General features: G+C 39.4%; 1 pseudogene; it reads left to right on the top strand.

Annotated features, from left to right (window-relative positions):
• The first annotated feature begins 14,117 nt into the window (after nt 1-14,117).
• On the top strand, nt 14,118-14,214 carry LOC130033760 (uncharacterized; annotated as a pseudogene).
• The last annotated feature ends 7,613 nt before the right edge of the window (nt 14,215-21,827 follow it).

The following is a 21,827-nucleotide window of genomic DNA, read 5'->3' as shown; positions in this document are numbered from 1 at the left end:
ACATACAAATATTGCATTCATCTGGGGAATATAAAGAAACAAAATATGAGATTAATACCCATGAATAGCTGAGATCAACACCAGAGGATTACTCCATAGCTTAGAGGCCAGCCAGGCATTCTAGGAGAAAGGGCAGCTCAGATAGAGAAGGGAGCACCAAATAAAGTGTGTTCGGAGGATTCTCCCAGGAGGGGATGTGCATGTTGAAAGTAGACTATGGACTGAACATGTTTGCCACTCAAAGCCTCTTTTGCACACCACAACACTCAAAAGGAGAGAGAGAACAGAAGGGATTGCCCTGCAACAGAGGCAGGGTAAGATGGGAGGGATGGGTGTGGGAGGATTATTATCCATGGTGGTGGAAAATGGGCACTGGTGGAGGGATGGGTATTTGATCATTGTATAATCGAAACCCAAGCAGAAAAAATTATAAATCTACTACTGTACCTCATGCTGTTTCACTAAAAATTTAAAAAAATAAATAATAAAAAAAAACTGTTCCATATGTGACTACTCTGTGAGAAATATTTCATCATTTAAAAAAAAGCATAGTAAACAGAAAAAAATGACATGTTAGTAAAACATTTTAATTAATTTTAAAAAACATTTTTAATAAAACATTTAATTAGTTTAAAGCATGGAAATAGTGTTTTAATCATTAAAGTAAATTTAAAAATTAGAATAATACTTGGCAAAGCATAAATACGCAGCAAAAAAGTAGATGGTATATATCTTATTTTGAAATTTGTAACTGTAACAGATTGTCATTTTCCATTTTGAGGATGAGAAGAATCCATAGATTAGATTTGTTCACTCACAATGCTATATTCTCTCCTGGATGCCTATTTAAAAATACTTGCCAATGTTCCTCTTTCTAAACTTTTTGAGTACTACAGTCCTCTTTGCTATTGATAGATATTTCTCTTGTTTTATTTTGTTTTGTTTTGTTTTTTGTTTTATTTTGTTTTATTAGTTAAACACCTTGAGTTACAGTTGTGGACTTACAAGTTGTGTGCTTGTGTTTCAGTTATACAATGATCGAGTACCCACCCCAACACCAGTGCCCATTTGCCACCCCTACCACTCCCAGTATCCCTCACAACCCCCCATCCCCCATCCTGCCCTGCCTTTGTGGCAGCGCAGTCCCTTTTCGTCTATCTCTCCTTTTCGGTGCTGTGATCTGCAGGAGAGACTTTGGGTGGCAATCATGTTCTGTCTATAGACTGCTGTCAGCATGCATCTCTCATTCTGGGTGGATCTTCTCAGAACCCTTTATTTGGTGCTCCCTTCTCTATCTGAGCTGCCTTTACCCCTAGAGTGTGCGGATGGCCTCTAAGCCATGGAGTGAACAACCTGATATTTATCACAGCTATCCTTGGTGTTATTCTCTTAGTTTTCTAATTTTGTTACCCAGTTGAATGCAGTCTTTCTATGTCTGTCCCTCTCTTTTTGACTCATTTCGCTTAGCATAATATTTTCCACGCAGTAGCACTTGTAAGTAAATTTCATGACTTCATTTTTTTCGAACTGCTACATAGTACTCCATTGTGTAGATGTACCAAAGTTTCTGTAACCAGTCATCTGTTCTCAGGCATTCGGTTTTTTTCCATATTCTACCTGTTGTAAATAGTACTCCAATGAACAAATAAGTGCAGGTGTCATTTCGACTCTACTTTTTTGCTTCTCCGAGGTATATTCCCAGGAGTGGTATTGCTGGGTCAAATGGGAGCTCAATTTCTAATGTTTTGAGAATCATCCATACTGTTTTCCGAAAGGGTTGAGCCAGTCGGCATTACCATGAGCAGTGAAGGAGGGTCCCTTTGTCACCACATCCTGTCAACACAGGTTGCTTTTGTTTTTTTGAATGTTGGCCAGTGTCTGTGGTGTGAAATGATATGTCATTGTTGTTTTGATCTGCATCTCCCTGATGATTAATGATGTAGAGCATATTCTCATGTGTCTTTTGGCATTCGGATTTCTTCTTTGAGAAAGTCTGTTCATTTCGTTGCTCCACTTTTTGATGGGGTTGGATGTTTTCTTCTTGTGGAGTTCAACCAGTACTTTGTATATACTTGATATCACCCCCTTTTTCAGATGTGTATTTGGAGAATATCCTTTCCCATTCTGTAGACTCTCTCTGTATTTTAGTCATTGTTTCTTTTAAGGTGCAGAAGCTTCTTAGTTTAAATATTCCCATTCGTCTATCTCTGTTTTCACTTGCTTGGCCAATGACATGACATCCTTGAAGATACCATTAGCTTCAATGTCATGGAGGGTTTTGCCAACTTTGTCTTCAATGTACCTAATGGGTTCCGGTATGATGTTTAGGTCTTTGATCCATTTTGATCTTACTTTTTACATTGTGTTAGGCAGGGATCGAAGCCCAGTAGTTTGCATGTAGTCGTCCAGTTTTGCAAGCACCATTTGTTAGAAAGACTTTCCGTACTCCACTTCACATTTCTTGCCCCTTTCTCAAAGATTAGATGGTCATATGTTTGAGGGGAGATGTCAGTATATTCAACCCTGTTCCATAGGTCTGCAGCTCTGCCTTTGTTCCAGTATAATGCTGTTTTAATTATTACTACTTGTAGTAGAGTTTGAGGTTCGGGAGGTTAATTCCTCACATTTTCTTTTTCCCCTAGAATTGCTTTAACTATTCCTGGGGGCTTATTGTTCCATATAAATTTCAGGAGTGTTTGCTCCAATTCTTTGAAGAATGTCATGGGTATCCTAATAAGGATCGCATTGAATTTGTACAGTGCTTGGGGATGTATTGCCATTTTGACAATATTAATTCTCCTGATTCATGAATAGGGGATATTTTTCCATTTCCTCGCGTCCTCTTTTATTTTAAAGAAGGAACGTTTTGTAGTTTTCTTTATATAGTTCCTTTACTTCCTTAGTTAAACTAATTCCTAGGTAGTTGATTTTCTGGCATACAATTGTAATGGGATTGTTTTCATCTTGTCATTTTCTTCTCTTTCACTATTTGTGCATAATAAAGCCATGGACTTTTGGGTATTTATTTTATACCTGTAAATTTACTATCGAGTTTATCATTTCTAGGAGTTTCTTGGTAGCGTTTTTAGGGTACTCTAAGTATAGTATCATATCACTTGCAAATAGTGAGAACTTGATTTCTTCCTTTCCTATTTGGATGGACTTAATCTTTTTTTCTTGCCTACTTGCTATTGCTAGTATTTCCAGTATTATGTTGAACAGCAGTTGAGAGAGTGGGAATACTTATCTCGTTCCTGATCTTAGGGGGAATGCTCTCAGTTTTTCCCCATTAAGAATTATGCTTGCTGTATGCTTGTGGTAGCTGGCTTTAACTATATTGGAGAAAATTCCCTCTATCCCAAATTTGGCGAGGGTTTTCTTCAAAAAAAAAAATGCTGGATCTTGTCAATTGCTTTCTCTACATCTATTGATATGATCACATGATTTTTATCTTTTGTTTTGTTGATGTGATGGATTATGTTGATTGATTTCCGATTGTTAAACCATCCTTGCATCCCCGGGATGAATCCCACTTGGTCATGGTGTATGATCTTTTTGATGAGTTGTTGAATTCTATTTGCTAGTATTTTGTTCAGAATCTTCTCATCCATGTTCATCAGTGATATCGGCCTGTAGTTTTCTTTTCTCATGGTGTCTTTGTTTCCCTTTTGTATTAGAGAGATATGGGCTTCATAGAAACTGTTTGGGAGAGTATCTGTTTTTTCAATTTCCTGGAAAAGTTTGAGAAGGACTGGCAGTAGATCCTCTTAAGATGTTTGGAAAAATTTGGTAGTGAATCCATCTGGACCTGGGGTTTTGTTTTGGGGAAGAATTTTAATTACAGTTTCTATTTCCTTGATGTGACTAGGTGTATTCAGGTATTCTATATCTTCTTGACTCAGCTTTGGGAGATTATAGGAATTCAGGAATTTGTACATTTCTTCTAACTTCTCTTTTTTCTTGGCATACAGACTTTCAAAGTAGACTCTGATGATCTTTTGACTTTCTTTGGTTTCCGTTGTGATATCGCCATTTTTATTTCTGCTTCGGTTTATTAGTGTTCTCTCTCTCTGTTTCTTTGTGAGTGTTGCTAGTGGTTTATCTATCTTGTTTATTTTCTCTAAGAGCCAGCTCTTGGTTTCATTGATCTTTCGGATTGTTTCTTAGGTTTCCATGTATTGATTTCTGCTCTAAGTTTTATGATCTCTTTCCTTCTGCCCGATTTAGGCTCCTAGTCTTGATCCTTTTCTAAGATCTTGAGCTATGAAGTCAAGTTGCTTATGTGCATCCTTTCTTCCGTCCTTAGATATGCTTACAGAGCTATAAATTTTCCCCTTAATAGGGCTTTAGCTGCATCCCATAAGTTCTGGTAGTTCGTGTCTTCATTCTCATTTGTTTCTAGGTATCTTTTGATTTCTTCCTAGACGTGCTTCCTGACCCACTCATTGTTCAGCAGTGACTTGTTTAGTTTTCAGGTGTTCGTGTCTGTGTGTGATTCACATCTATCCTCAGTGCATCATGGTCTGAAAAAATTGTTGATACTCTTTCTATCTTCCTGATTCTATTGAGGTATGTTTTGTGACCTAGCACATAGTATATTTTGGAAAATGTTCCATGGGCACTGGAGAAGAATGTGTATTCTCTTTTTGGGGGATGTAAAGCCCTGTATAGGTCTATAAGTCCTTTCTCTTCTATTTCTTAATTCAAAGCCAATTTTTCCTTGCTGAGTTTTATTCTTGTTGATCTATCCAGAGGTGATAAGGCGATGTTGAAGTCTCCATCTACTCTTGTGTTGCTAGCACTGTCCTCTTTAAATTTTGTTAGCAGTTGTTTTAAATATCTAGCTGTTCCTTCATTAGGTACGTATACATTTAAGAGTATGATTTCTTCCTGTTGTATGTATCACTTGATGAAGAGAAAGTGGCCTTCGCTGTCCCTTCTAATCTTTTTCAGCCTGAAATTAATGTTGTCGGATACTAGTGTGGCCACCCCAGCTTTTGTGAGGGAACTGTTTGTTTGCAGGATTGTTTTCCATCCTTTCACTTTGAGTCTGTGTTTGCTCTAATTGTTCAGATGAGTTTCTTGTAGACAGCAGAATGTTGGGTTCTGTTTCTGGATCCATTTTTCCATTCTGTATCTCTTGGTTGTGCATTTAGACCATTGACATTAAGGGAGATTATTGTCATGGGGTTTTGTGCCATCTTCCTGTAGGAGTTGATTGTGTTTACACGTTTTCCTTATCTTACAGGAGCCCCTTTAGTCCTACTTTTAGATTTGGTTTGGAGTATATGAAGTTCCTGAGCTTGTGTTTATCTAAAAAGTGGTGTATTGTTCCATCGAATTTGAGTAAGAGTTTAGTTGGATAGAGTATTCTCGGTGAGGCGTTCATTTCATTGAATTTTTTCTCTATATCCCACCATTTCCTTCTGGCTTAGAGTGTTTCCACTGATAGGTCAGCTGTGAATCTAATGGGTGCTCCTTTGTATGTAATTTCCTTCTTTGACCTTGCTGCTTGTAATATTGTGTCTCTGTCCACAGCATCCATCGTTCTGACTATGATATGCCTTGGAGTGTTTTTTCTGGGGTCTCCTTTAGCTGGTACCCTTCTGGCTCCTTTGATCTGGATGTGTGCTTTCCTTAACTCTGGGGACTTTTCAGCAATGATTTCTTTGAATCTAGCTTTTTTCATTGGGGTTTTCTCCCTGTCCTTCTGGTACTCCAATGATTCTAATGTTGTTCCTCTTGGCGTCATCCCCTTGGTCTTTGATTCTCCTTAGAGCGATTTTGAGGTCTTTACCTATTGCTTGTTGTTCCCGATGGGATTTCTGTTGCTCATCTTCAAGCTTGCTGATCCTCTCTTCAGCTGCACTTGTCCTATTGTTAAGGGCACTTACTGTCTTTTTAATTTCATCCACTGAATCCTTTATTTGTGACTCTCCTTTTTGTAGCTTTTTTTAAATTCTGTTCTCTTTTCTTCCTGTATTTACTTGACTATCTCTTCCATTGTTTCTTTCATTTCTTCTTTTAGTCTTTGGATATCTCTTCCATTGATTCTTTGAGTAGATCCTTGAACACCCTCCGCATTTTATACTGGAATTCCTTATCAAAGAGAGCGCAATTGTGGACAACCTCGGTTAAGGATTCGGGATTCTTTTCTTCATATTCTCCTTGTGGTAGAGATTTGCGCTGTTTCTTCATGTTGTTATGGTAACCTAGAGGTAGACTCCTGAAATCACAGGTACTGTTCCCTCTTACCATGGGAAAGGATTTTGGATAAGGTTTGTCGATGGTAGCCAACCTTCTCCCATTCTAGATTCCGACCTTCTTCTCAATCAGGTCTTATTCTTTGTTTTAAAACTGACATTGAGTGAAGCTTTGGAGGAGGTACTTTTTACATTTGTGCTTGTACATCACATTTCATACTGGTCGTTTATTAGAAATGGAGTAGGCGAGTGGGATGTTGTTTAATTCTAGTAGAGGTGGTCAGATATTCTTAGCCAGTACTAGGCGACAAAGTGAGGGATGAAAGTCCTGAGTGCCCAGATTAGGAAATATAACTGTGGCTGCCCACCCAGGAGGTGGCCACGCCCACTTCTGGGAGGCCACTCCCCCTACATGGCGGGCATGCCCCTGTCTGATCGCAGGTTCACTCCCACCCAGGATCCTGGAATGTAGGAGGGGCGATGGAAAATCCCATGGAGCTGCTGCAGGTGTCCCCTGATGAAGGGTGTCCAGTTCTGCAGGAAAATGCGCAGGGCTGGGCGTGAGGAGCAGTGAAGCTGGCTTATGCTCCCCCTACCCACCTGGAGGGGAGGGGCTGATTAGGTGATGGACAGTCCCATGGAGCTGCTCTAGGTGTCTGGAGAAGGTGTCCCCCTGTGGAGGGTGTCGAGTTCAGGGGGAAAAGATGCGGGGCTTGGTGAATAGCAGACTATACATTAAATTTGGGGCTTTCAAAAATTATATAGGAATTAGCACCCTTAACCTCTATGCTACTCAAGAATCAGTTATATGTTTTACTTTTCTTCCTTTTTTTCGGGAAGGGAGCGCACCCGTATGAGTTCCAGGCTCACTTCTGACTTTCTATCCAGAGATTACTTCTGGCAGGCTCAGGGTTCAGGGGATTGAACTCAAATTATCTGCATACAAAGTAAACACCCTCTGCATACTGCACTACCTCTTTGGCCCATATGTTTCTTTTTTAAATAACATTTTAGTAAAACATTTTTAATAAATTTTTTTAAAAAAATTTTTAATAAAACATTTCATTAAAAGTTTAATGTTGGCAAATACTGTTTTAATCATTAAAGTAAATATAAAATTAGAATAATACTTGGTAAAGCATAGGAACACAGCAGAAATAGACGTATATATCTTATTTGTAAATTTTTAACTGTAATACATTGTCCTTTTCCATTTCAAGGATGAGATGTATCCATAGAGTAGATTGGTTCACTCACAATACTATATTATCTCCTGGATGCTTTTTAAAACTACTTGCCATGTGCCTGTTTCTAAACTTTTTGAGTACTAAAGCCCTCTTTACTATTGTTAGATCTTTCTCTTGTTTTATTTTTACTTTATGTTCCAATCTTAATACTACCACCATCTACTCAGTCAACCTAGCTAAACCCTAAGGTCTCTTCCACTTTCTCCTGCACAAGTTTCTGCTTTCTGACAAAAGGGAGGACCTCAGAATACTGACATCAATCTTATACCCAGGGCCGCAGGAGATAGTGTAGTGCTTATGGAACTTGTCTCCCATTCACTAAATTTGACTCCCAGCACCACCTGATTGCCAGATTATCAAAGGCCTATAGCCTCGGAGGATACCAAACACCATGGCCACGTTTTCTGAGAATTGTCTGTGGGGCCCCCACACCTCCTGAGCATTGCTTTACAGACTCTCCCAGCAACCAAAAATATATAATTCCCCAGAAATATGTATTTGTTTTAAATAGGGACCCTCACTTGAGGTGAGGTTCACAAGGAAATATTGCATGAAAACATAAATCAAAGAGCAGGGGAGACAGTGTAAATCATGTGAGTACAGATCATATATTTGGTGAAATGTGTTAAGATTCAGATGCCCAAGTCTTCGCACCAGGGATATTCCTTCAAAAATACCCCCAATATACTGGAAAGGTTCTAGAACATTAGATGACTAAAACTCAATTATGAGCAACTTTGTAATTGTGTATCTCTTAGTAATTCTAATTGTTAAAGTAAATTTTAAATACACCCATCAAAGTTACCTTTTTACCACTAAATGGGAAAGATACTTTCTAATACTTATCCTCACCAAAAGCTCAACAGAGTGTGACACTTGCCAGGAAGTGTCCTCCCTTGCATTTTTCTCATGATACTTATTAGTACTTCACTCTTCTGTTTCTTCCCTCTTCTCATGCCAAATCTTTCTGTCTCCCTTGAAAGCTCCTCAAACATTATCCATTCAACATTGATGCTCTTTGCCACTTGCTCCTCTTGATTTCTTGTGCATGAACTGATTCTAAAACATAACATACCTGCAATTACAGTATTCTTGCCAAAGACAGTCATTGATATATCTTTGGATTTAGCATTCTTCAAGCTATTGGCACACAGGTGAGTAACGTGTTTTTTTACTACTGAGAAAACAAAAATAGATATGCTGGGTTTTAAAGTTGTACCAGTAGTCTGAGATACCAATGAAGGATATATATTTTTAAATTTTTATTGAATATCTGTGAGATTGACCATTGCAAAGCTATTCATAATTTGCTTCCAGTCATACAACGATCCAACATGCTTCCCTCCACTAGTGTACATTTCCAACCACCAATGTCCCTGGTTCCCTACAACATCCCCCAACACCCTACCCCCACTCCCAGCCTGTCTCTATGGCAGGCTCTTTAATTCTTTCTCTCTGTCTCCTTTTCATTTTGTGCATTATGGTTCTCATACAGTTACTAAGATTTCATCATGTTTGTTCAAGGAATTTAGTATTTTTATTGAGGGGTCACACCTGGCAATGCTCAGGACTTACTCCTGGCTCTGCACTAAGGAATTACTCCTGGTGGACCTCAGGGGACCATATTGGATGCTGGGATTCCAACCCGGGTCGGCCGCATGCAAGGTAAACACCCTACCCACTGTGCTATCGCTTCAGTCCTGGAATTTAGTATTTTTATCAGGAAGTTAAGGCTGGAGCCGCTTTGAGCCTCACTTATGCTGAGGCTTCCATAAGTACAGGGCAGTGAGAGTGGGCTGCCCACCCTGACTCAGAGAAAGCCTGGAGATTTCAGTCACAAAACCCGCATATCCGAATTTTCAGCTGTCATATTTCAGTGTTTGGCATATCGAATACTCTCGATAGCTTAATGGGCTCTCCGAGAGGGGCGGAGGAATCGAACTCGGGTTGGCCACGTTGGCCGCTTGTAAGGCGAACGCCCTACCGCTGTGCTATCGCTCCAGCCCACAGTAACAACAAAAGTCTCCAATGGAGACGTTACTGGGCCCGCTTGAGCAAATCGACGATCAATGGGAGGGCCTTTACCTTTACCTATATTTCAGTGAAATCCATCCTGAGATGGATTTATTTATGGGTCTCTGAAGCAAGACCAATACATTAGCTTGTTTAGCTGAGCCAGGGGTGGTTTGTTAACATGGCTCCCACATATCTTTTCGGAGTTTAATTTCTCGGGAAACTTACTCCTGAGGTGTTGGGATCCAGCTAGAGGCACAGTGGAAATCTGGGGTTATCAGGCAGCATGAAGGCACCATCAGACTGTAGATGCACTAACCTTGAGGGTTCAGGTTGACTTCTTGGAGGCACTGAACCCCCAGACTAACAAATATTCACTGAATTAATGAATAATAAACATTTTCAAAATGTGTCACTTTATTGCATTTTAGAAGGGTAACTTCTAACAGGGAAATAATATTCATGGTATAATCAAGACCTCTCATTCATTCATAATATATTTAATAAAAGCTACACATTTTAGAAATTAATACAAAGAAATTCTTTATATTATCTGTCTTCATAGTTTACTTTTAAATTACTCAGATATCACCGTTTATACCTCTGTTCTTAGCATAGAAATTTACAGATAGAAAGTGTTAAGTAAAAATTCATTTTTGGGGCTGGAGCAATAGCACAGGGGATAGGGCGTTTGCCTTGCACGCAGCCAACCTTGGTTCGATTCCCAGCATCCCATATGGTCCCTCGAGCACTGCCAGGAGAAATTCCAGAGTGCATGAACCAGGAGTAACTTCTGAGCATCGCTGGGTGAAACCCAAAAAGAAAAATATTCATTTGGGCACTTCTGTGAATATAGTACTGGAAGTACTTGCAATAGCAGTCAGATAAAAAAAAAATATTAAAGGCATTCATGTAGGAAATGTAGAAATCAGGCTCTCACTATTCACAGAAGATGTGATATTATATTTAGAGAATTCTAAAACCTCTACCAAAAAACTCCTAGAAACAACTTATATAGTAAAGTTGCAGGCTATAAAATCATTACCCAAAAGTCTATGGCTTTTCTATATGCAAATAATGAGAGAGAAGAAAGTGACATGAAGAAAGCAATCCCATTCACAATCATGCCTCAGAAAATCAAACATCTCGGCATCAGCTTAACTAAGGAGGGAAAGGACCTATACAACAGGAAATAAGAGGAAACGAGGAAATGAAAACACCTCCTGCTCATGGATTGGGAGAATTAACATTGTCAAAATGGCAATACTCCCCAAAGCATTGTACAAATTCAATGTGATCCCTATAAAGTTACACATAACATTCGTCAAAGAAATTGATCAAGCGCTCCTGAAATTCATATGTAACGACAAACGCCCTCGAATAGCTAAAGCATTTCTTGGGAAAACGACGATGGGAGGCCTCAGCTTCCCCAACCTCAAACTCTACTACAAAGCGATAATAGTTAAAACAGCATGGTACTGGAACAAAGGCAGAGCCGCCTACCAATGGAACAGGATTGAATATACTGACACACACCTTCAAATATATGTTCAAATAATCTTTGATAAGGGAGCAGGAAATGTGAAGTGCAGCAAGAAATGCCTCTTTAGCAAATGGTGCTGGAAAAACTGGACAGCTACATGCAAAAAAATGGGCTCAGACCTCTACCTAACTGCATGCACAAAAGTCATATGAAAATGGGTCAAAGACCTCAACATCAGAACAGAATTCATCAGGTACATTGAAGACAAGGTCAGCAAAACCGTCCACAACATTGAAGCTAAAGGTATCTTCAAAGATAACACACCACTGCCAAAAAATTGGAAACACAGATAAACAAAGGGGACTATCTTAAATTAAGAACCTTCTGCACCTCAAAAGAAACAGTGACCAGAATACAAAGACAATCTACAGAATGGGAAAGGATATTCACCCAATACCTATGTAATAAGGTGTTCATATCAAATATATACAAGGCACTGGTTGAACTGTACAAGAAGAAATCGTCCAACGCCATCAGAAAATGGGGTGATGAAATTAACAGAAACTTTCTCAAAGAAGATACCAAATGGCCAAAAGGCACATGAAAAATGCTCATCATCACAAATCATCAGGGAAATGCAGGTCAAAACTACAATGAGATTATCACCTCACACCACGGAAACTGGCCCACATCCAAAAGAACAAAAGCTACTGGTGTTGCCGTGGATGTGGGGAAAAAGGGACTCTCCTTCACTGCTGGTGCGAATGCGGACAGGTTCAGCCATTTTGGAAAACAGTATGAATGGTTCTCCGAAAACTAGAAATTGAGCTCCCATTTAACCCAGCAATATCATTCCTGGGAAGATAGCCTGGAGAGGCAAAAAAGTACAGCCGAAATGACATCTGCACTTGTATGTTGATTGCTGCACTGTTCACAATAACCATAATCTGGGGGAAAAAAATCCCTAGTGTCCAAGAACAGATGACTGGTTAATGATAGTTTATTTATCTACACAGTGGCATACTATGAAGCTTTTAGAAAAAAAGAAGTCATAAAATTTGAATGAAAGTGGATCAATATAGAAAGTGAAATGAGTCAGAAAGCGAGGGACAGACATAGAAAGATTGTACTCATCGTGGAATATAAAGTAACAGAATGTGAGATTAATACCCAAGAATAGAGTGATAAGGACTAGGAGGTTTGCTCCAGGCCTTGGAAGCCGGCATCACATGCTGGGGGTAAAGGCAGCTCAGACAGAGAACAGAATACCAAGTAAAGGGTGTTTGGAGGACCCAGTTGAGTTGGGAGATTCATGCAAGACTAGACCATAGACCCATTCTTTCTCCCCCACCGAGTCCACAATTTGACCCACACAAGTGGCTCTCCAGAACCACCATGGCCCCAGAGGCAGATGGACCCAATTCGGAACCCAGCGGCTTTTGGCCGAAATGTGGCTGAACTATGCATTAAGCTATGTCACCATTCTACACCAGGTGGAAAAGGGTGTTTGTCCCTTCTGCCTTTATCTCCCCTGGCAGCACAATGGCAATCACCTCAGAGACTATTGGATAGCCAGGTATGAGCTAGCGGTGACAGGGCTACTACAGCCTCGTGGGATAGGGGGTGGGGGGTAGAAACAGCCCATTCTTCCTGCCCCGCCAAGACCATGAGTTGCCCACCATGAGCAGCTCTCTGGCTTCTCCATGGCCCCAGAGAACCAAAGAGAATGCCCTGCCACAGAAGCAGGGTGGGGGGCATGTTGGGAGGAATACTGGGTTCATTGGTGGTAGAGAATGATTTCCATGAGCAGGCACCAGTAACATCTCCATTCGTCCTAGCCCTGAGATTTTAGCAAGTGCCACATTGGAGGCTCTTTCATGGTCAGGGAAATGAGATCCATTATTGTTAGTGGGTTTTGGCATGTAGAATTCACCACGGGGAGCTTGCCAGACTCTGCCATGTGGGCAAGATACTCTCGGTAACCTGCCAGGTTCTCCAAGAAAGAGAACTGGACAAAAAGAGTTGTTGAAATATCAACAAGATCCAGTCTCTGGATCTTGGCCATTCATGGGACTACATGGCTCCAAGGGCAGTTCGTGGGTGTAACACTTAGCTACTGGAAGATGAGGGATCTGGATGAGGAGTCCCAGTCTTGATCCGAGCAGCCTTGGATGTCTCCGCCCCGGGTCCCGCACACCTGGGATCCTCTGCCAGTTCCTTCATGCATGAGGCTCCTTCAAGCTTGGGGAGAGTGGTCTAAAGCGTACCTATGGCTGGTTGCAGAGGTCTGCAGCTGCCGGAGCTCTGCTTGGGGTGGTGAGGGAACCTCACCAACAAGGGCAAAGGGCCCTCAGTGAGGAAAGCCAGATGCGGGGTCAGGAGACTGTCATTTTAGACATATTTGGAATTAATTTTAGATCGAAAAGTACACATCATTCAAACTGCTGTATATGCTTAGCAATAAATTATTATACACTTCTTCAATGACCTAAGAAAACCCCCTCTGCTCAGAGAACTCGATTTTTAATTACAGGTGTGCTTTGCCCATGTGGAACGACTGAGAATCACTATGAGTAGATAAAAAACTCACTATACACACAAAGATGCACACAGGTTACTTTGAGACATCTGTTTTGTTAATGTTTGTTGGCCATTAAACTTCACTGAGACCCTTTTTTCTGTCCTTTGCAGGAGCCTCATGAATCTCACCTTCCTTTCAAGTTGAACTTGTAATAAGGTGGAATTAAATCATCAATATGCTTCTCACCTCTTCCTTCAGGAGAAAAATCCTACTTACATTCAAGGTGGTCAAAGTGCAGACAATGCCATCCACCTTTTTCTGGAGATGTACACGGGACCGAGGTGAGAACAGCAAAAGGCTCTATTTTAATGGTCTTAATGAAGGTTTCAGGGAAGGGCATTAAACAAGACTGATTCACCATCTTCCAAAAGAAATAATGTGCACAGCTGACGCCCTGGGTATGGTAAAAGAGAATATGGTAAAAACCATACTTTTTCTTCTGGGACATTAAGGTTCTAAATCTATAGCTTCAAGCTGCTTTGAAATACCTACCTTGATTAGGAATCACCGTCTGCCATAGGAGTGAGTAAGGACAACACTCAAAAAAATCAGAAGAGAAAAATAGGGAAAAAAAACAACTCTTATACTCAGTTTGGCAACACATGTACTAAAATTGAAATGATAGAGAGATTAGCATGGTCCTTGAACAGAGATGACATGCAAACTTGTAAAGTGTTCCACATTTTTGTTGCAAGAAGAATTAACAGGGCTACATTAATCTAAGACAAGCCCCACAAGTACTCCAAATTTCGACATAAAGTTAGCACAAATCCCCATCACAATGATCTCTCTCAATGTCAATGGACTAAATGCAGCAATTCAAAGGCAGAGGATGGCAGGATGAATTAGAAAACTGAACCCAACATTCTGCTGCCTGCAAGAAACACATCTGAATAATCAAAGAACACATGGGCTCAAATTCAAAGGCTGGGAAACCAATTCTTCGAGTAAAGAACACCTCCAAATATCTGGAGTGGCCATACTAGTATCAGACCACATGGACTTCAGGCTAAAGGTTATAAGAGACAGTGTAGGTCATTTCTTAATGATCATGGTATCTGTACATCAGAAAAAACTCACCCTCCTCAATGTATATGCTCCTAATGACAGACCAGCAAAATATGTAAAAACAAGTTCTAACAGACTTAAAGAAAAACATTGATAGCAACACAATACTAGATGGAGATTTGAAAGTACTTTCTCACTTCTCAATATATTAAACAGACAAAAACTCAGCAAGAAAATATTTTATTTGAGGGAAGTAGTGAACAACCATTGGCTTAGAATAGAAATCAAAGAGGAAATAAAAAGATTCCAGAAACAAATGAGAATGAGGAGCTACCAGAACTTGTGGGGCACAGCAAAAGCAGTGTTAAGAGAAACGTTTTTAGCTCTGCGAAATTCATCAGGAAGAAAGAAAGGGCCTACAAAAATAACTTACAGTTCAAGATTTTGGAAAATGACCAATTAAAGGAGTCCAAGCTAGGCAGGAGGAAGGAAATAATAAACCCTGGAGCAAAAATCAATGAGCTAGAATCCCAAAATACAATCCAGAAGACCAACAAAAAGCAAGACATGGTTCTTTGAGAAAATAAATAAGATCAATAAACCATAAGCAAGACTCACAAATAAACAAAGAGAACGAATCCTAATAAACGAATCAGAAATGCAAAGGGGGACATCATAATAGAAACTACAGAAATCCAGAGGATCATCAGTGATTATTTTGAGAATCTTTACAGCAGGAAATGAGAGAATCTTGAATAAATGGATAAATTACTGGATTCCAATTACCTCCCAAGGCTGAACCAAGAAGATTTCGAATATGATAGCACAGCGGTAGGGTGTTTGCCTTGCACGTAGCCAACATGACCGACCCGAATTCAATTCCTCCGCCCCTCTCGAGAGCCCGGCAAGCTACGAGAGAGTATCTCTCCCGCAGGGCAGAGCCTGGCAAGCTCCCCGTGACGTATTTGATATGCCAAACACAGTAACAAAAAAGTCTCCAATGGAGACGTTACTGGGCCCGCTCGAGCAAATCGATGAACAAAGGGAGGGCCTTTACCTTTTACCTTTATCACTACCAAGCAAATTGAAATGATAATAAAAAGTATCCCCTAAAACAGGAGCCCAGGCCCAAATGGATTCACTAATGAAATATTTCAAACCTTTAAAGAGGACCTGATGCCAACATTTTTTAAGATTTTCCAGGAAGTTAAAGAAACAAAAATACTACCAAACAGTTTCTATGAGGCAAAGTTCATCCTGATACTCAGATCAGACAGAGAAACCACAAAAAAAAAGATAATTACAGATATTTCCTTGATAAATACAGATGCAAAGATCCTTAAGAAAATAACAGCAAAAAAAATCCAGAAACTCAACAAATGATCACACACTAAGACCAAGTAGGTTTATCTTGGGATGCAAGGATGACTTAACATTCTCAAGTCAATCAACAGAATACACCATCTCAATAAAATAAAGATAAAAGTCATATGATCATATCAATAGATGTAGATAAAGCATTTGATGAGATCCAGCACCCATTCATGATGAAAAACTCTCAACAAAATGGGAGTTGAAAGTACTTTCCTCAATATAGTCAAAGCAAACTATCACAAACCCACAGCAAGCATTATTCTCAACGGGGAAAAACTAAAGGCTTGGGTCAGAAATCAATGAGCTAGAATCCCAAAATACAATCAGGCACAAACCAAGTTACCGACTCTCACCACTCCTATTCAGCATAGTACTTGAAGTACTTGCCATATGATTTGGTAAGAAAAAGATATCAAGGGCATCCAGATAAAAAAGGAAAAACTCAAGCTTTTACTATTTGCTAAATCAATATCCATTAGTCCATGGCTTTCCGGTATACTAATAATGAAAGAGAAAAAAGAGATAGGAGAAGAACAATCCCATTCACAATAATACATCAGAAAATCAAGTACATTAGAAACAGCTAAGAAGGTTAAGGATCTATACCAAAAAAAAAAAAAAACCCTACAAACACCACTTCAAGAAATAAAAGAGGATATGAGGAACTGGAATCACATCCCATGCTCATGGATTGAGAGGATTAACACTGTCAAAATAGCAATACACCCCAAAGCGCTATTAAGATTCAATGCGCTTCATATAAGTATACCAATAACATTTTTCAAAGAAACAGATTAAAAATTCTTGAAATTCATAAACAACAATAAACTCCCATGAATAGCTAAACCAATCTTTCGAAAAAGAAGATGGGATCACCTTCCCCAACTTCAAATCCTAGGACAAAGTCGTAGTAATCAAAAAAGCATGGTATTCAGATAAAGACAGGGCTCAGATCAATGGAATGTCGTCAAATATCCTGACGCTGACCCTCAGATTATTATTACCTAATCATTCATAAAGGCTCAAGAACTATGAAGTTGAGCAAGGAAGTCTCTTCAGCAACTGGTGCTGGGCAAACTGGACAGTAACATGCAAAAAAGATGAAGTCAGACCTATTTATAGTGCCAGGAACAAAGTCAGATCAAATGAATTAAAGACCTCAATATGATACCTGAATTCTTAAGATATATGGAGAAAAATGTGGGAAGATCCCTCCATGACATTAAAGCTAAGGGAAACTTCTAGAATGAAACACCATTGACCAAGGAAGAGGAAGTGAAGATAAACAAATGAGACTACATTAAACTAAGAAATTTCTGCAACTCAGAAAAAATGGTGACCATGATAAAAAGACAGCCCACATAATGGAGAAAAATTATTTATGCAATACCCATAAAATTAACCTCAAAATTCTGACTGCTGTATCATTAAATATACTAAATAATTCCTGTGACTTTTATTCTTCTTCACATATATTTACTCTAAAATATTTTAGATTTCCTTTTAAACCACAGGTAAAAATGTAAAATTATAACTTTTCTTAAAAGCTAAAAATAACCCCTATACTTTGCCAGGTGAGACCCAAAAAACAAAACAGCAAACAAGCAAGCAAGAAAGAAAGAAATTAAAAATTAAAAATAATGCTCGTTGCAGTGCTAAGGATCAAACGCAGATCATTATACAATGGAAGGCAAATGTTCTATCACTGAGTTATATCCCTGTTCTTAAACATTTAAAAAGGTCTTATTTGATGTTTCATTGCATTTTCTTTTTTAAAAAATGCTTTTCTTAGTAGACCTGGTCGCCACTGTACCTCCTACTTGTTGACCTTTGTATATTTTACCTCTAAGATTCAGCTGGCACCTTATTCTTCCTATATCCATGCTCTCATTTGACAAACTTTCCAAGATCATGTCTGACTTGCTTTAACTTGACATAAAATGGACACCTTATTTTCTGTATGCTCTCACGCTACAGGTGATGAGATTTTCGACCCTGGAGAAGCATTTTCTGGGGAGCTTTCTGACTGTTTCTACTTGACTTCAAAGTATCTAAAGGTAAGGAATCATCTTTTTTTTTTTTGCATTTATGGGTCACACCTGGCGATGCACAGGGGTTACTCCTGGCTCTGTACTCAGGAATTACTCCTCACGGTGCTTGGGGGGACCATACAGGATGCTGGGAATCTAACCTGGGTAGGCCGTGTGCAAGGCAAATGCCCTACCTGCTGTACTATTGCTCCAGCTCCCCCCTCCCCATAATTCATCATCTTGAGGGCCTCAGATTTCTACCTTCCATTTAGAAACTTCATCTTTACATTGACACAGTAAATTGAAACCACAGAACCATTGAATGGCATGTTATAATGGTAGCAGCCATGAGCAAGCATTGATAACCCATAAGTTGGCATAAATGAATTCTTTCTCAGAGGCTTCAACTTCTGAGGATACCTTTCACAACCTCCTTTCTGTTACATATTCCTGGATCACAATCTACATCAGTCCATCAGTAAAAACTGTACACCCAAAAGCTAGTCTTCCAATGGGATCAGAATCCTTGATCCTTGTAACTTGCAATTTTTCATTCATGACTTGTTGACCTTGTTTCAGGCGGAGGCAACCAGAGCATAAACTCAACTTTCCAGTAGTTTCCACAGGAAATCCAAATACCTAAGAATGTTATCATTTCTGACAACACAGTTTAAAATTTTTTTGGAATCCCACGGAAAGCTACTATCATTAATGGTATAATATTACTATTCTCCAAAGTCCAGATCTTCCAAAAGAACTCTCTACCCTCCTCACTCCAATTGCAGACTCCAGTCTATGATGCTCCTGAAACTGCTTCTAATAGTTTCACTCAGGTTCTCCCCTAAAGTGCACAAGTTAAGTTCATACCACTCCAAGTTCTTATTCCTAAACTACTAGAGTCGGCTTGATTCTCAAGCTTGTGTTCTCCCTTGAGGAAATACCGTGCTTCCTTTCTCTATGTCTCTCTTTGCTTGCTTTGTTAAATGAGTTTTCTCTCTTGAACATATATTACTTTTCACACTACAACTCTGTCACAAGTTTCTAAGTGTTGTTTGAAAAATCTATTTTGCTTCATTGAACTAAAAATTTAAAAAACCAGAGTTTTGTTAAAACCAATATTTGTTTCTTTTAAACCGCAAATTTTGAGAATGAAAGGTGGTAAAGCAATGAAATACTACTCAGTTGTATGATGTGAAATGTTATTATTTGTAGAAAAATTGATAACATGAGGGTATTATGTTTAGTGACATAAATCAGGCATAGAAAGATAGGCATCCTACAAGTTCATGCATATGGGACATATAGAGAAAACAAATTAAAGGAATAAAATGAGACAGACAAACGTCTAAAACATATATATACTATGATTTATAATTCGATTAATAATGGTTTCTTATAAACATAATTCCAACATAACACTACTCATTCTCTCAAAAATTAACCTCTTCCTCTCTCCCAAACCCCCAAAATCCCTCCTCCCAATCCCCTGACTCAATTTTGTGGATCAATTCTCCACGACAGTGCATCTACCAGAAATAGGCAAGGCATTGTTACTGGCTATTCTAAGGATAATGGACAAGGCCCTGTGCTAGAAGTGGAGGTAAATGTTGTAGTTCTTACTGTTTGCCATGTGGTGTTGTTGATTTTTGGTTTTCTTTGTATTTGAAAGAGTTTCTGTATATATTGCACTTGAAAATAAGAGACCTAGGACAGAGTGATAGTACATTTCGTAAGGCACTGGCCCTGTGCACAGCTGACCTCAGTTTGATCTTTAGTATCATGTATGTTCTCCTAAGCACATTCAGCAGTGATCCGTAGCACAGACCCATGAATATTCCCTGAGCAGTACGGGCTATGACCCAGATTCAACCTGATCCAAACAAAAGCTTTTTTTAAAAAAAAATAGATATTTTTAAACTATTAAGTTCCATACTGTATTTGGTATATCAAATACATTACGGGGAGTTTGCCAGGCTTTGCTGTGCAGGCGAGATACTTTCGGTAGCTTGCTGGGCTCTCTGAGAGGGGTGGAGAAATCGAACTTGGGTCAGCCATGTTGGCTGCGTGCAAGGCAAACGCCCTACCGCTGTGCTATCGATCCAGAGCTTAGCATTGTAAAGTAGTCTAGTCTCAATTCATTTGCTTTCTTGAAAATATAATAGGAAGTTGATATCATGGAATAGGAGTTAGAATGAAGCACCACTTTATCATGAAATTTGTGCTGAAGTACAGATTCTAGGTTTGATGACTTAAGACAGGAGAACCGAAACCCAAGTGTATTCAGAACCTTGTTGCTCATTCATGGAAGGGAAAGTTAAAGTGATACTATCACAATAAGAGTTTTGAAATGTCTCGAGAACATACAAAAATATTAGTTTAAGACATGTATTTTATTTTAGTGTGGTTATTTTGGAGGACTGCTGAACTAGAACAGTGAAAAATGTGGCATTCCCTACCACAGAGGCTGGGTAGGATGGTGGGTATTGGAGATGGGAGGGAAACTGGGATCCGTCGTGGTGGAGAATGGGCACTGGTGGAGGGATGGGTACTTGAACATTGTATAACTGAAACATAAGCACAAAAATTTGTAAGTCTACGACTGTACCTCATGATGTATCACTTATAAAAATTTTTAACAAATGGAAAAACTAGGGAAAAATGTGGTATTCTTTTGTGTGCTCCCGAAGTTTCATTACATGAAACCTAGATGTCCATTATACTATCATATCTTCCAATCTCCTTTAGGAGCTCTTACGTTGAGTGTGAAAATAACATGCTGTAAAAAGAGTGAGAGGATTAAACATGAACTGATTTCTTTCAAGTTCATTTCATAAACTTAATAATCTCAGTGTATTTAACTTAAATACCACCTGTCTATGGACAGTTTTCCTCTTTTTTGACCTCAATTATTGATTTTTTTTCCCTTCTCTTAGTTTTACCTACCTTGATAACTCGATTCTGTGTTGGGTTGAGTAGACAGAGAGAAGTCGATTCCAGAAAAGGAGGCTGGTGTTTGGTTATTTGGGGGCTGAACCTCCTTCAGAACCGTAACCATTTCTCGCGATGAGTTGCTGTAAGTTTGGGGGGCAGAGCCCTTTTGTCCTGTGTATGACATGGAGTCATAGGACTGCAGGCCAGAACGGAGAGTTCCCAGAGTGCCTTGATGATAGTAATACACCTGGCTTCCTTCCTGGAATGGAAGTGACAGGCTTTTACTCTGATGTGGAACCTGAGATGGTGTTCTCTCAACAAGACTGGCAGAAAGTGATGGGTACACAGACACCATGTTGTTGGTATCTAGGATTTTCTCATAGCGAGCTGACATAGACATGGAAGAGACAGCAGAGTCTTGGTCAATGACAGTCACAGAAAAATCTTCCATGGAAGACTTCTCTTCAGCACTTCCTTCAATATCACATTCCAAAACAATTTGGAAGGAAGCAGCTGAGGTGGATATATGACTCTGGTGAAACACTCCAGATAGAACTGTTGTGCTGAAATGTTCGTAAAGCTAGGCACTACCCATCAGTGGTTGGAAACAGGTGCCAGAGGATGAGGGCAGGAGCCAAGCAGAACTACCCACTGGAGCAGATACTCTGGAGTAGTTGCAAACACTTCCTGTTAGGGAAGCTGTATCATTCACCACAGGAAGGGAAAACTGCAGAGTATGTACAGTTCCAAATACAGATAGATTTTGATAACTTTCTGTAAGAACCAAGAGGGTGATGAAAAAAATCTGTGAGACTAATAATCTCCTTCAACGCTGAGAGGAACAATATTAACTTAAAATTTAAGCCATTGAGATGCTTCTAGTACGAACAGTCATCTGAGTTTCCCAAATTCCAACAACTTAGGGTTATTCAAAGCCTGGAACATTTTGGCACTTTG

This window comes from Sorex fumeus, unplaced genomic scaffold (assembly GCF_029834395.1).
Source record: "Sorex fumeus unplaced genomic scaffold, SorFum_2.1 ptg000054l, whole genome shotgun sequence".
In the NCBI taxonomy this organism is placed as follows: domain Eukaryota; kingdom Metazoa; phylum Chordata; class Mammalia; order Eulipotyphla; family Soricidae; genus Sorex; species Sorex fumeus.
Note: the sequence above shows the minus strand (reverse complement) of the source record. Positions and strands in the feature narration are given on the sequence as shown.